This window comes from Phalacrocorax aristotelis, chromosome 8 (assembly GCF_949628215.1).
Source record: "Phalacrocorax aristotelis chromosome 8, bGulAri2.1, whole genome shotgun sequence".
Classification (NCBI taxonomy): domain Eukaryota; kingdom Metazoa; phylum Chordata; class Aves; order Suliformes; family Phalacrocoracidae; genus Phalacrocorax; species Phalacrocorax aristotelis.
Genome location: NC_134283.1, coordinates 10,383,660 through 10,397,798, shown reverse-complemented (window position 1 = coordinate 10,397,798; position 14,139 = coordinate 10,383,660).

The window sequence follows — 14,139 nt, the reverse complement described above, 5'->3', positions numbered from 1 at the left end:
TACTTAGCAACAGCTAAAACATCTCGACATTATCACCACTGTTTCCAGCAAAACTCCAAAACATAGTCCCATACTAGCTACTACGAAGAAATTTAACTCTATCCCAGATGAAACCAGGACAGGTGCTCACAGTGGCTACCATAATGCAACACTAAGGTGGCACCATATGAGTTTCCAACTACAATATTAACAATTTCAGGGGTTTTCTAAACTAGAAATCACGTCACTCACCAACAGATAAATGATAACTCTGTTAGGAAAGCAATAATCCATAAGCAGCTGTCCTAATGATAACAGGGTATGTAGAAAATATGATGTAAAGCTGCCAGTTAATATAAGGAAATCCTATAATTACAAATACGTAGCATTTTGATGTAAATGTCCTGGGCTATGGTGGGGATTACCTTGAGTTTTGCGATGTTATAGCAAAAGTAAGTCAAATTTTAAATCAAAATATGCAGAAATTATGCTGTGCCTTTCAAATGCTGTTGTAGGGTTTTGCATTGGCTTGGTATACATGCTGCTGCTGCTGAATTTGTATACTGGCATGTATTTTCTGGTTCAGAAGAGAACCTGTTAAATGCTTTGATTGTTCTGGTTTTCTTTTGAGTTTAGGGAAAGGGTGGGTTGTAGAAATGAAGTTTTCCCTTTTTTCTGACCATTTTCTTTTATTGTAAATTAGGTTATATAAAGGTACTTTGAATTAAAGCTATCAGTTTAGACTTAATGGAATTGGGCTAGTACAATGGCTGTGGTACAGATAAGGAAGCTGACGGTGGATTTCCAGTTTTTGTGTACTTTAGGGAAAGGAGTTTAGGGACACCTGTGATATATCAACTCCTCCAGTTTCAGCATTATAGACAACTAAAGTAATTTGCTGTTATGAATACCTCTGGAGAGTCAATGTGTGCTGCACTGAATTAAGTATCTTGAGCTAAGCAAACACAGAAAGACAACCCTAACTTAAAACTTAATTCAACTCTGAACCTGTGGATTCAGGTCTCATGCTTCATTTTATTGAAGTATATTTGTATTTAATCTTTGTTGGGAATGATTGTTCAGTGTATTCAGTATATATTCTATTTTTCACACACAGAAGCCTGCATGTATTTTATAATCCACCGCTAGATGTTATGGAAGCCAACTCAGCATAAAATCATTCTTGAGAGGTCTGAGCTTTACTGAGGCAAAGCATGTAACAGGTGTGGCATAGCTAGCCTTCCACCATAGGAAAAAAAAAAGAAATTAACAATTTTTAATATCATGACATTTAGACCACTTTTTATAAATGTGTAAAAACAAAGTATAACACTCTAGAGGAAACAATAACTTCTGTCTTTGAGAGCATACAGATGCCCTTACTGACTTTGGTTACAGGCGTACACATTTGAAACTGGAAACTTTTTCACCGTAAGAATGTTTCATTGGCACGTTCACCTCCTACCAACCTGTTCCTTTGCCTTTATATCAAAGTAGGGTAAATAGGCTCAATTTCTTTGAGTTGCCCTTGTGAGAAGTATTTTCTCTTGGTCAGCCTTGTTTTGTAGAGTTCATATTTTTCTTCAGTTTCCAAAGGCACTTCTGAGAACCTAGACATTGTAAAGGACTCGGGCACTTCTCTCATTAAAGTCATGGATGCTCCCAGATTTTCTCTGAGAATTAATAGTTTCCAACAGCACAGGGAATTCTGTTGAGAGTGTCCTGTTTAGCATTAATCCCCTTTTACAGTATATCACTGTTGCAGAACATCGACATTCATACCTATTCATACCAGCGATAGGCTATGTCCCGTGATCCTGCACTGTCTCTCTCTCATTTCTGCTGATATTTTTCTCTAAAGATAATTCCAGTGGTAGTTGGATTGGTTTTATTTGCCCCCAAAACTGGTAACCCAGTGTCCAGCTGACCAGAGGTGTTACCTTATTTCCTTTATGGACTTCTCACACCGTCACCTAGATTGTTAGGAATCCACCTACCTCATCCAGTAACCTCAAAGCAGATCTACTAGATGAGGATATTTTATCAAAAAGTCAGACTCTGAGGGAGCAGAGGAGCAATTTCAATATTCATCATGTAATAATTTTTGAATCAATATAAATCTGAATGCATGAAAGACTCCAAATCCTAGTTCCAGGATGTTACAGGGGATACTACTTCAGGGTAGATTACACATCCTGAAGTGCTCTGAAGATCTTTTTCTCTCCCCAGATAAAATCTGTGTTGTCATCAAATGTATACATATGAGGATGAACTGTCAGGAAAAGATAGTCTCTGTCCTAACCCAAAGCCTAGCTGTGGGATGATAGGAGCAATTACTCTTTCAGCCAATGTCCTGAAAAAAATCTGCAGACAGCTGTTTTCCATTTTCAAGTCAACATGGGTCCTAGATCAAAACAGTGCAGGAGTCATTCTGGCCCAAACCTAAGCCCAGACTTGAACTGGGCAGCAGAGGGACGACTTCCATGAAGTTTGTGATCTCGATCCATTTCAGAGCCTGGCTGAGCAGCCATGCAGCACTGGGGCAGGGGAGCCAGCATCAGCCTTGGTGGTTGCTTGCTGTGGGGCAGCTTCAGCAGGTGCAGCCACTGATGTGCCCCCAGACCATGGCACGTGTTTTCTTTTGCATGGGGAGATGTATTGCCAATGCACACTAATTGCTTGCAGACAGCCTGTAAGGTGGCCATTTATTAAATGCTGTAAGTTAGATCCATGCAGTGTCAGAAATGCCTCTTTTTGCATATTTAGTCCTCAGAGCTTGTTCATTATCAGCCTGCATTGTATCCCTGTCTTCAGTGAGAAGGATGAATAATTTCTAATCTGTGTGTTTGGACCAAGATATTTAAATTTGAGCTTCACTGTAAGCTTATAGTATTTTAAATTCCTTCCAAGATACATTTGGCCTCAACTGCACAACATATTTATTGAGACAAAAACAAAAGGACGATCATTTTCACTAGAGCACACCTGCAATAATGGCTCACAGCATTTAATTTTTCCCTTGGTTTCCTAGTAGACGTTGTTTTGACACCTGCAAACAACCTTTTCCAAATCAAAGTAAGCTTTTTCTCTCCACGTCATTCTGCCACCCAAGTTGAGCTGACAAAGTCCAACTAAGAAACAGAGCAATTATAAACACAGTTTCCTCTGGTGCTTGTGCTGTTTTTAGCTTTGCTGCTCTCCCAAGGAGAAACCCGTGCCTAATGTTTCCAGCTTAGCATGCAAAATTAATAAAACCTGACAATTAGACTGAGCAACATAAAATACAAGTAAAGGATCCTTTCCGATGTGATTGGACTTGAAGATATTATATTGGCTCCTTATTCTGAAACTTTGTTTTTTTGTTTAACACAGTGATCATAAAATATGTATCTGGAATCATAAACAATAATTGGCTCTAGGCAGCCTTTTCTCACAGAGACAAAAGAAAGGTTGTTATAACTGTATTTTTTTTCAATAAATACATTTGTAAGCTGGAATTCTGCTAGGCTGCCCTGAAAAGAGGCACAATTTTTGTGAGAAAATAAAAGACATAAAATTTATAAGTGAGCATGTAGACCAAGGAAAATTTTTTTATATTAAAAAGTATTATCTGTGCTCATACAATGCAAGAAATATCTCACCAGGAGAAATGCAGTCTGAACTTAATCCTGTAACATTCTGTAGAAAACAATGCGTTTAGCATAGGTGTAAATCAGGTCCTGCTTCATCCTATAGATGATTTGGGGATTAATATTCCTTATTTCTATAAGGTTGTATAATCGTACTTGGGCTCACTTTCAGATTTCAAGACATACACCACAGTATTTCCAGTTGTTAGCTTGCTTTCAGTTTGTCTTTGTGGGAAAGATTTACTTCCTTTTCAATGTATTGATCATTAAACCTTATCGTGTTTCTTGAAGGACTGAATGTGTCTTACAGTGATATTCTCCAAGATTATGGATAGCTCAGGAGGAAAATGCTTTATTTAAGGATAAATATATTTCTTTATTGTGTTGCTTTTCTTTGAATAACCAAGGATAACAAGAGTTCAGTTGTAGATGTGCTTCTTATAAGTTTTTTTGTATGTGTTCTTGTTTGTTTCGTGACATAGTGTAAAATACTCTATTGCTGCTGCAAACAGAACTTCAACCAGTATCTAGAGCTTCAGGGATTTATTGCACAATTTCTAGGTGATCCTATTTGATGCAGTACAGTTTAGACTGTAGCAGACTTTGAAATGGATATCTGATCATTCACCACATTGTTTGGGTTTATTATATTTCCAGATTATTTATTATAATAATTGATAATTCTCTCCAATGGGAAGGAAAAGGAAGATATGGGATACCATTTTTAACAAGGTGTTTTCCTCAGAGAGAGAAATATTGGAAAATTATGTCAAACTTTCATTATTCCAATTAACTAATTTTATTCATGGCTTGTCTTCTTGTAGCAAGAGATAAAAGCAGTATGAATTGCCTTTAAGAAATTGCTGTATCATTCATTTGGAAAGAAGTGATCGTTCTAAAGGATTGCAGTTGATAGCCTAATTTATTGACTAAATACCTGTTTGAACAAAGGCTACAAGAGACTGCAGAAGAATCTTCGGAGTATCCTGTAAGATTGACTGGGAGTCTTAATGAAGTCAACGTCCCTTGCCCTTGGCCTGTATTTCTATTGACTTCAGCAGTCATTAGATGAGTCCCATGATGATGAGCACTTGCAGTAACAACAGCTTTCCTAAACTCTTGTGAGTTGTATTTTACTAACGGAATGTGCTCAGCTGGCTGTGGACCATTCCTAAGCATTTTGGAGGCCCTGCACACAGCGTTAATCACTGCTGTTGCATTCCCAGAGACTCACTGTATGAATCATGTCCCTTCACTTCAGGATTTATTTGTACGTGTGTTGCAGCCAAGAGCGGTCAGGATCTGGAAAAGTGGTTGGTTCATCTTAAAATCAAAATAAAGTTGCATCTTTTTATGCAGCCCATAGGATTTGATGGCATAGTATAGGAAATGCCGTATGATGTTCATGTCCTAAGTCTTCTGGCAGAGCTCAGTCCGACCAATAGATCTTGCATGGTCCTGAAAGCATAACACCTGTGTCCAGCCACATGGCATCACTGAGCATGCAGAAGCACAGGGACAGCAAGAACTGGACTGACAACAGAAAAGGTGGTATATCTTCCATACCTAGTGTGGTCTTTGTAACTAAGTTTTCATTGATTTTGTTCATTTTAGCGTATCTGCATCACTCTTCAGTAAAGCACAAAGCATTTACAAATTGCATAGTAAACTCCAACCAACTTTCACATTAAATGATTAAGAACAAAAATAATAACAAAAATATACAGAAATATTGTATGAACCTTGAACTACATATTTATAAGCACTGACCCTCAGCTATTCAGAAAAACATAAATATTTATTTGAGAAAATTACTATAGGAAGGGAAGAAAAATCTCAAATGTCTGATAAAGCTTGAATCATGTTAAACAAATTGCTTACCTCCAACCAGGTGTGTACTTGAATATAAGGGTCAAGGCCAAATAAACAGACCTGAAACTACTATCACCTGGTATGTTCAGCTTGAACTTACTTGTGAGTCAGCAGACCTACAGTTAGTATTACATAAATGAGACCACAAGATTGGTAAGTAAATGAAGAGAGAAAGTCAAGGTAACTGCCTGGGTTTGTCTGATTGACAGATGGTTTATTTTTAAGATAGCTGCCTTATTTTGTCTCAAGGCACTTGTTGCACATTAATATAGAATGGTTGCTGCTGGTTAAGATATTAAGAAAAGTGCAATCGGGCTTATCCAGAGTCTTTTTTGAAGTAAGCACAAACGGTAACTTTCAGATTTTGAAAAGGGCTTGGAATTTCTTTTGCCTAAATGTTACACCATCCTGTTCCGTCTTGGTGTTCCTCAAAATTTTTCAATATTTTTTTCCCCTTAAAATATAATCATGAACTTGTACAACGTTAGGAATAATGTGTTGCTTCATTATGTAATTTATTAGCATAAGTTTAATAGCTGCCAATGATCATAATGTGCTTATTTTTGACTACTGGGACCCCATCTGTTATGATACTCTAGACCTAAATGAAAGATTATATTGTACATTACTGAGTGAGTCTTTTTACACATGGGATGTGCTAGGAATCGTTATATACTTAATTTCTAATTTTCTTAATAAGACAGTTTTCGCTGAGGGGAAAGTAGTTTTTTTCAGTAATATGAAAAATACAGGGTTTTTTTTTTCTGTTTTATTCTTCTGATATTCAATATTCTTAATAAGCTCTGTTTTGTTCCTGAGTGGTAGGCTGATGATTAACCATATTCTCTGCATCCTGGATCTGTTGATGTCCATGGTGCTCTTTGACCAGTGTTCTCTCTCTCTCTCTCTCTCTCTCTTTGTTTTTGTTTTTTTTTTTTTGAAAAGAGGTGGCTTTTAACTCATCCAGATATTTGGAGACTCATTTCTAATTCTGCAGGAAAAGATGACACCTGTGACCTTGTTGTTCCTATACTGCTTACAGGGTTGTTTTTTCCCAATCTCTATGTTGAATTTACATGTGTATTGAAAAGGAAGCCTGTTGTCAAATTTTTATTTCCTGTTTAGTCTTCTAAGTCTGAGAGCTTTTAAGTAAAGAAGTACTCTAAATGCCTGTAGAGATTGTGTCTGCACATACTCTGTACGTTAAAAATTCCCAAATGGTGCAGGAATGGCAGGGTCAGAGCTTCAGGGACTGCACTTTGGTGACTTACATTGTTACCCCATGTCCTTTTCTTTGATACTGTCCATTTCCCCTCAGAAGTGCTGTTTGTCTTTGCTTGAGGGTTCCTACATTTGCATATTAGAAGTAGTCCGCTTATGGCAGTCTTTCAGTAAAGCTACAACACTCTGACAAAATAAGAGGTCCCCTTTTTAATGCTGATCTGCAACGTTACTTAAAATGTTAAATGTTTCAAACTACTGTGTAGGTGCATCATGACACTGTGTGGCACAGCATATCAACATGTCTTTGCTAACCTGCAAGTAAATCCCAGGTCCTCAGTGTCAGAGTAAAATAGTGTTTACTTATAAAGAAAAGGTTGCTAGTTCTCGTCAATTGCCAGTGATTTGGTAGAAGAATGTGTTATGGTAAAGAGGGCTGAAATTGGGAAGAGAGAAAAAAGGAGACTGATTTTGAGTCATGTACCATATGTGAACAGGCACCTACAACTGGTTCTTGAACTGGATATCTGGATAACTGGATACTGGGTAATTTTTAGCTCCTGCTTACGGGCATACAGATGAAGATTTCTAAACTTCAATGAGAATAGGATCTGGAAGCTCAAAGCCTGTTTGCTTCATTGCTGAATGGGAGCTGAACTTCTGAAAATGTGGCTGCTTATTTAGAATCTGAATGGATTTTTAAAATCTGTTCTTGTGCATTTGATACTAAAATACAGAATAATAATAATAGGAAGAGCCTTTTGGTGCTGCATAAAATAGCATCATGACATTGAAAATTGCTTGTGTTGAAAATTTTGAGAAGGTGGAAATCTGCACTTTCTCAAAGACCTCTGTCATGTTAGACTGCTTTTATAAACTTGTGCCAAAACAGATCATTACCAGCTGTCTTGTCAGAGCTGACAACTTGCTTTAGGTATACTTCTAAGACACTGTAAGGTCATCTTGTTTGAGGTCAGCTCATATGTTCAAACTAGTATGTGCTTATTGGCCCAACTTTTATTCTTGTATGTTTAGTTTTAATTAATGTCTTGTCATATGTTCAAAGATCTGTAGGCAAGAGCTATGTTTGGGTTTTGGCTTTTCCTTTTTTTCCCCAAGAAAAATGTCAGTGTGGAGCTAGTGCACAGACCTAAGAGCTGTTGTGTGTCCTCCATAATGCAGGTTAGCCCTTTAGTGCACAGGTTTTGAATGCCTTCTTTTCAGAAGAGTTGACAAAATGGGCTCTCTGAGGCACTTGAAAGATTCCAATATCCTTTTATCTGAAACAAGGACATAAAAAGCAGCTGGGAATAAAATATAGCCGAACAGATGAGACACGCAGTCTGTTTTCTCCTAAGTAAAAATAGAGATTACTGTTCATTTTGAGGCTATATGATGCAATAAGAGTTCACTTGCAGTGTAACTATAGCTTATGCTCCAGAAATGTTACAAGGACGAGAATGCTGCTGTTACCTCCTTTGCCAGCCTTATTCCAAGAGGTGTCAAGGGAAAGAGCAGATGTGTGTGCTAGGATATTGTCTAGATTCTTTTTTAGTGATTATCAAGATTTTCTGATGTAGTAGACCTTATGTCATGAAGTATATATATATATTCCTAATTCTCAGATAAGAACACAAATCAACACTGCAAAGATCATATTAAAAAAATCAACTAAAATTCCAGTAAGTATAAATTTTTAAACTGTTTCACTGAACTACCAATGTGTTAGGCTTAGCAGATGTCTTCTTTCTAGTTTTTGTAAACATTTACAGTTCTAGCAAGGTAAGTGAACACCTAACATTAGTGAGTTTTCTGTACTTACAGCCATAAATTATTTGTGATTCATGTAAATATCTTTATATGCCAAGAAATGCTGCCAAGTGAACACTGGTCAGCTATTTAGAAACACCTTGTATGAAAACAGACTGCTTTAAAGTTCTTGGTTCTTTGTTTTCTTTTTCTTTTATTTTCTTCTTTTTCTTTTTTCTCATATGACCTAACTAAATCTCCTCCTCCTTGGCAAGATATACTATGTCTTTGACACCTGTCTTAAATTTACCTTTCATAGCTGTAAGACACTTTTCGTTTAGTGAAGTCGCAAACTACTTTTCACTTCCCTGAGTCATCCCTGAAATAAGTAAATTTAGGTCAAGCCTTTCCTCCAGCTTTGACTACTGGTAAGGCTCCATGTGTCCCTGCTGCTTGCTCCCTTGCTCTTTCCAGATCTGTGTTTTCCACAAGAGGGTGGGCTAAGAAGCTGGATACCTTGGCAGCAAGTGGGCATGCTCGCTGTATCCCAGCAGAACCTGGGAATGACAATGTGCAAGCAAAGTAGGGTGTTTTAAGAGGCAAAGGTCAATATTTTCCAAATACCTTTTAAAGGTGTGTTGTAAAGTACATAGCTTTCTTACCGTTTTTAAATACTGTATTTTGTGATTGCAGAAGGATAAGACATGCCAATAAGTAACATTGCAGAAATTAGGAAAATTCCAGAGAACAGAAAACTTCAGAGAAGTAAATAATGAAACACAGGCAGCCAGTTTTAAGAAAGCGTAATTCATAACTTCTAGCTGCAAACTTTCCCTATGTTCACCATTTTGCTGGTTTAGGTTTGATTCAGAAACTAGCCCTTGAGCAAGAATCTTAATTTAACTTTAAAAGTCTCTGGGTTGTAAAAATGATGGTATTATGTATATACATAAGTTTAATATTTTAGTATTTGTCTATAGGTAACAAACTACCACCCAGAAACATCTGAAATGACAGCAGACAGCTTTATTTTTCCAGTGAGCCGTAAGAATGACTAAACAGTAGAACAGTTAATGTTACGAGTTGCAGTTAGTTATATGTAATACTAAGTGGAGAACATGGCAATAACTTTTTTCAGGATGTCCAACTTATCTATCAAGTGCACACTTTTATACACTTGTATACACTTTCATATAGTTTATTGCTTTAATATTATTCTGCTAGATAGTCCAAATCATATTGTGATGAAATTCCTTTCAAGGAAATTCTGACAGTATAATGAAGAGCCCTGTTTGTACATTACTTAATGATACATTTCTTCAGCTTAAACTGAACAATTGTCCTTTATATTTTGCTAGTTGAGAATATACAAAAGGAGAATAACTTTGGTCACAAAAACTAGCTTGTATGTTTTTGAACTACACACATGCTTGAGGGCAAATCCAAAATTATTTGAGCTTAGTTTTGAAACTGCATATTACAAACAGCAGTAAAGAGTTTATGTGGGGAGTAAGAGATTCGCAATGCAGTATTGTAATTCAAAATATCCTGGTGTGTAATTGCTGGTCTGGATGCTCGTTGCATGATTGATGACTCTGAATTCATACAAACATGGTGAGCATTCCTCAAAGTCTATTTGCAATGCTATGAGAAAACGAACAAAATCAAACACCATTTGTTGCACTTAAAAATAAATGAGGTGGGGGGAGAAAGTGCAGTAGTGAGTTTGGACTTATCTCAACCGTTTTCCATGTCATCTTCCCAAGCCTTTCTATTCTTGGAATCTCTCTGTCTATAGCTGTCATTAAAACCTAAAAGAAAATGGCACCTTTCTTCACAGTATTAAAGCCTAAGAAATATTAGACTGAAATGTGTTTGGTTCAATGAATGTTTTAATTAAGTTATTTTTGACGTTATATTGATGAAATTGATTAAAGAGGTAATTTCTTGGAGAAAAGTGGATTGCCGAAACAACAGAGGAGTGTAATGAAGTGAGTTTCTGTGATTTCATTAACGGTTCCCTTGATTTAAAAAAAAAAAAAAACCACAACACAAACATTGTTTAAGTATCACAGCTCTTTTTCTAATGAAGACTCAAATCAAAACAGACAAGAATTTTGCATATTGTCTCCTAGTGCCCAAACATGGGAACATCATATTTGTCTCTTCTTTCAAATGGAGAGCTCACCATTGCTTACCCAGAAGCTCCAGCATGTGTAGACCACACAGGCTCATCCATCTCTGTGCTTATCTAGACTGAAAGATTGCTTTCTGAAAATCCTGGAGACATGAAACTGCAGAGGTACTCTCACCAGTTCTAATTTTCTTATGGCTCTTTGACATTTTCACTTCCTGGGCTAGAAGTTGGAAGTGTGCAGTTTGGCAAGATGAGAAACAGGAAAGATGAATCTATCCACTCTGCAGAGTTCATGACAGGTTTTTCTCAAGTTTTTGATGGTATGAGTTGGTTTTTCCTGTTCTGTACCAGTTCTCCCACCGTCTGTGCAATTTCCATTAATAGTTGTGAGTGATTTGTATGTCTAATTCTTCATTCAGAGTGTTGAAAATCTACCCTAAAGCTATGAAAAAATAATGGAAAAAGCATGTATAATTGAAAATAGTCTTAATCACTGGAATGTTGAAATCCACATGGCTTGGAAGACTTGAAAGATTTCTTGTCTTAGAAAAGCGAATTGAAAAGCACTGTCATTTTCTTTAAATACATTCTTTTGAATAAAACATCCATTCCTGGCACCAGCAGCAAGCTTCTAAACATGTTCAAGATGACATGATTGATAACAAAAATGCTCTTCTCAAGATGTTTCTAATTTTGTCTCTCTGTTTCAAGAATGTTAAACTTCCAACATGATATATGATATAATAACAAATATTTAAACCAAAGATTAATATTTTTCTTAAGACCGTACAGTAACTGGAACTGAATGGAAATCTGAAAGCTAGTTGCTGACTCCAGAATGTGGGTAAATTCTAGAAACTACTGCCTCAGTACAAATTATTTCCCACTTAATCCTGCAACGGTACACACATTTCCAACTTAAATAAAGGAATAGCCTCTATTAGTTTCAGTAAAGGTCTTTCCAATTTGACTATAGCAGCACATAATTTCAGGTCTTAATGGATTTATTATATTTATATTTATATGCTAGTCCATGTAATTTTCACCTGATCTGAGGAAGATACCTTTCTTTTGCTTGGATGCTAGTCAAATCTAGTTGCTATCAGAAAAACTAGAATCAAATAGTAATAAATATTCTGTCTCTATCTCCAAACCTCAAAATTAAGTAAGAAATGTTGGCTTTTGTGGCATCTTGGTAAGAGTGTACCCCAGAGCTTCCAGTTTTTGAAACTTTTAATGGCTAGTGTCTGATTTGAGTTGAGATTCCTCCTCCAATTCCAAAACCTTCTGTCATTACATAAGAGATGGCCAATGTTAATCATGCTGTCCAGGTCAGCAATGGCCTATTTCTATGTGTAGAGAGCCTGTACCTAGGAGGCACGTCAGATTTGTCAAGGAAAGAAGCAATGCCACCGCCTATTGAGACAAAGCCTAAAGCATCTTAGCCTGGCTTTGGGAACCAACCAAAGTAGTCTTCTTTTGTAATCGGGAGTCAGAATCATCTTGGAGTATGAAGAGTGTATCTGTTCTTTCGTAAAGTTTCTGAGTCAGACCAAATCTCAAGGTTCTTGGCTGTTCCCAGTAAAGAGTTGGGTTTTTTGCTTTCCAATCTGAAAAAGGTGATCTCTCAGAGGGTTGAGGTGGATACACATTTGAAGGTCAATGTCATTTCTCATCTAGTGCTTGCCAGCTGGCAATCTCCACCCGTAAATCTCTGAATTAACATCACGGTTTTAAAACAATTAAATTTCAGGAACAATATGTGGCTGATTAATGATAGTGGAACTTGGTATGGGAAGGGACTGTCAGCTCAATTTTAATTTAAAATGTGTCAAACTACATGACATGGTGTTATGTTACTGTATACCAATGCCAGACAATGGCATTACTGTAAATAGTATTAACTGGCTGGCTTAGGGAAAAACAAGAAAATTTACAGTTGATGTATCGAATTATAGCTCAGAATCCAACTTCAAATTATACTTTTGTCAGAAAACATGGCTAAATAAGCAGAGTGAAATGCTCATTAGCTGGAGATAAAATGGAAGTGGTATCCTGGATATTTAGCAAGTCCCAGTTTGTGTCATACCCTGAAAGCTTCCTATCGACATCTCATAAAAGATTTCCTGTAGTACCTCCAGACCTCTTCACTGGTTTTCAGGAAGAAGAAGAAAGCCTTTTGGGTCAATCAGAAACCAAATTCCTTGCAACTTTTCAATTCAGTCAAAAACTGTCTCTAAGAGGAAGAAATTGTTTACCAGAAACAATAACCTCTCTGTGAAAGTCATGTGTGGAACTAGAAGGAGGAATAGGTCAGCTATTGTTCTGACATTTAGGAACAGGGCCAAGTGTGTTATTTCTATATGATTCACTTACTATGCTATACATAGAAGCTGGCTTCAGTCTACTGAAGTGCAATCTGCTGGGCCCAGGCTTCTACAGAAACATTTTTTTAAAAGTATCCATATTTTTCCAGTCCTCCTTTCCAGTTGTTGAGAGTTAACCCTCTTAAAATTCTCTTTCTGCTAGTAAAGCCCATAAACAAAATGCAAAATCTGACTAGAAAAAAACCAAGCCATTCTTTTGGGAAAAAAAACCCCAAAGCAAGTGGCTTCTGTGTTTATCAAGCCAGCCTGTAGAAACGTATTAATAATAGAAGAATATGCATGAATGGATAGCTTTATAGAAATGTGAAGAAAAACCCCTTAACTACCTATATGACTCAGGCTAATAAGTGTCAAGAAAGGAAATCAAGAAATAGGAGAAACAGCATCGGACACTGTACAAAAACATAATACTCTATTCAACTTAAAGAGGCCGTTTGTTTAGTCTCCTCTAGCCAGATGCGTGTGACCTGCAAGTATTTGAACAAACAAAAGATAAAATACAATCTTTGTCATCTGTAGTCAATAATTAAAACCAAGAAAATTAAGTAGAAAGCCATAGTTTAGGCTTTGTTACTGTATATGCCAGCACAGCTTCTGGTCTTTGTACTGTAGGTTCCTTCTTTCCATTCCTGGAATCCACCAGCAATGCGTGGCTGATGAGCTAAATCTCAGACAGGCATTGGGAATGCAGGTCTGTTCTTCTGCCATCCCTTTACTCACCACTGAACACTCTAAATAAAGAGTTTCAGAAGAACCACACTCTGCCTGATACTTGGCTTCTTCAGGCTTTCAAATAAAGTTTGTAGAATTGCCAGAATGCTAGGGGAGAAATAATAGAAAGATACTATGTGTGTATGTCTAGTTATTAATTATAATTATTAAGAATAGTTATTAACAAGCTGATCAATATTCCTTCTAAATCCCATGCTCCTAAAGTGGAAAATTATGTATGTTAGATAACAGAAGACTAGATAAATCTAGAGAGTTCAGACCTCCAGCAGAACTCACAGTGATACAAAAAGCATCCTCCAAGTCATCACCTAGATGGGTTAAATGGTGCATCATAGAAAGTTCAGTTTTGGTGTTATCTTTATTTCTTGGGGGGAAAGATTTCTTGCTACTGCAACAGGACAGATTCACTGAACATACTCCAGTTACTCACAGG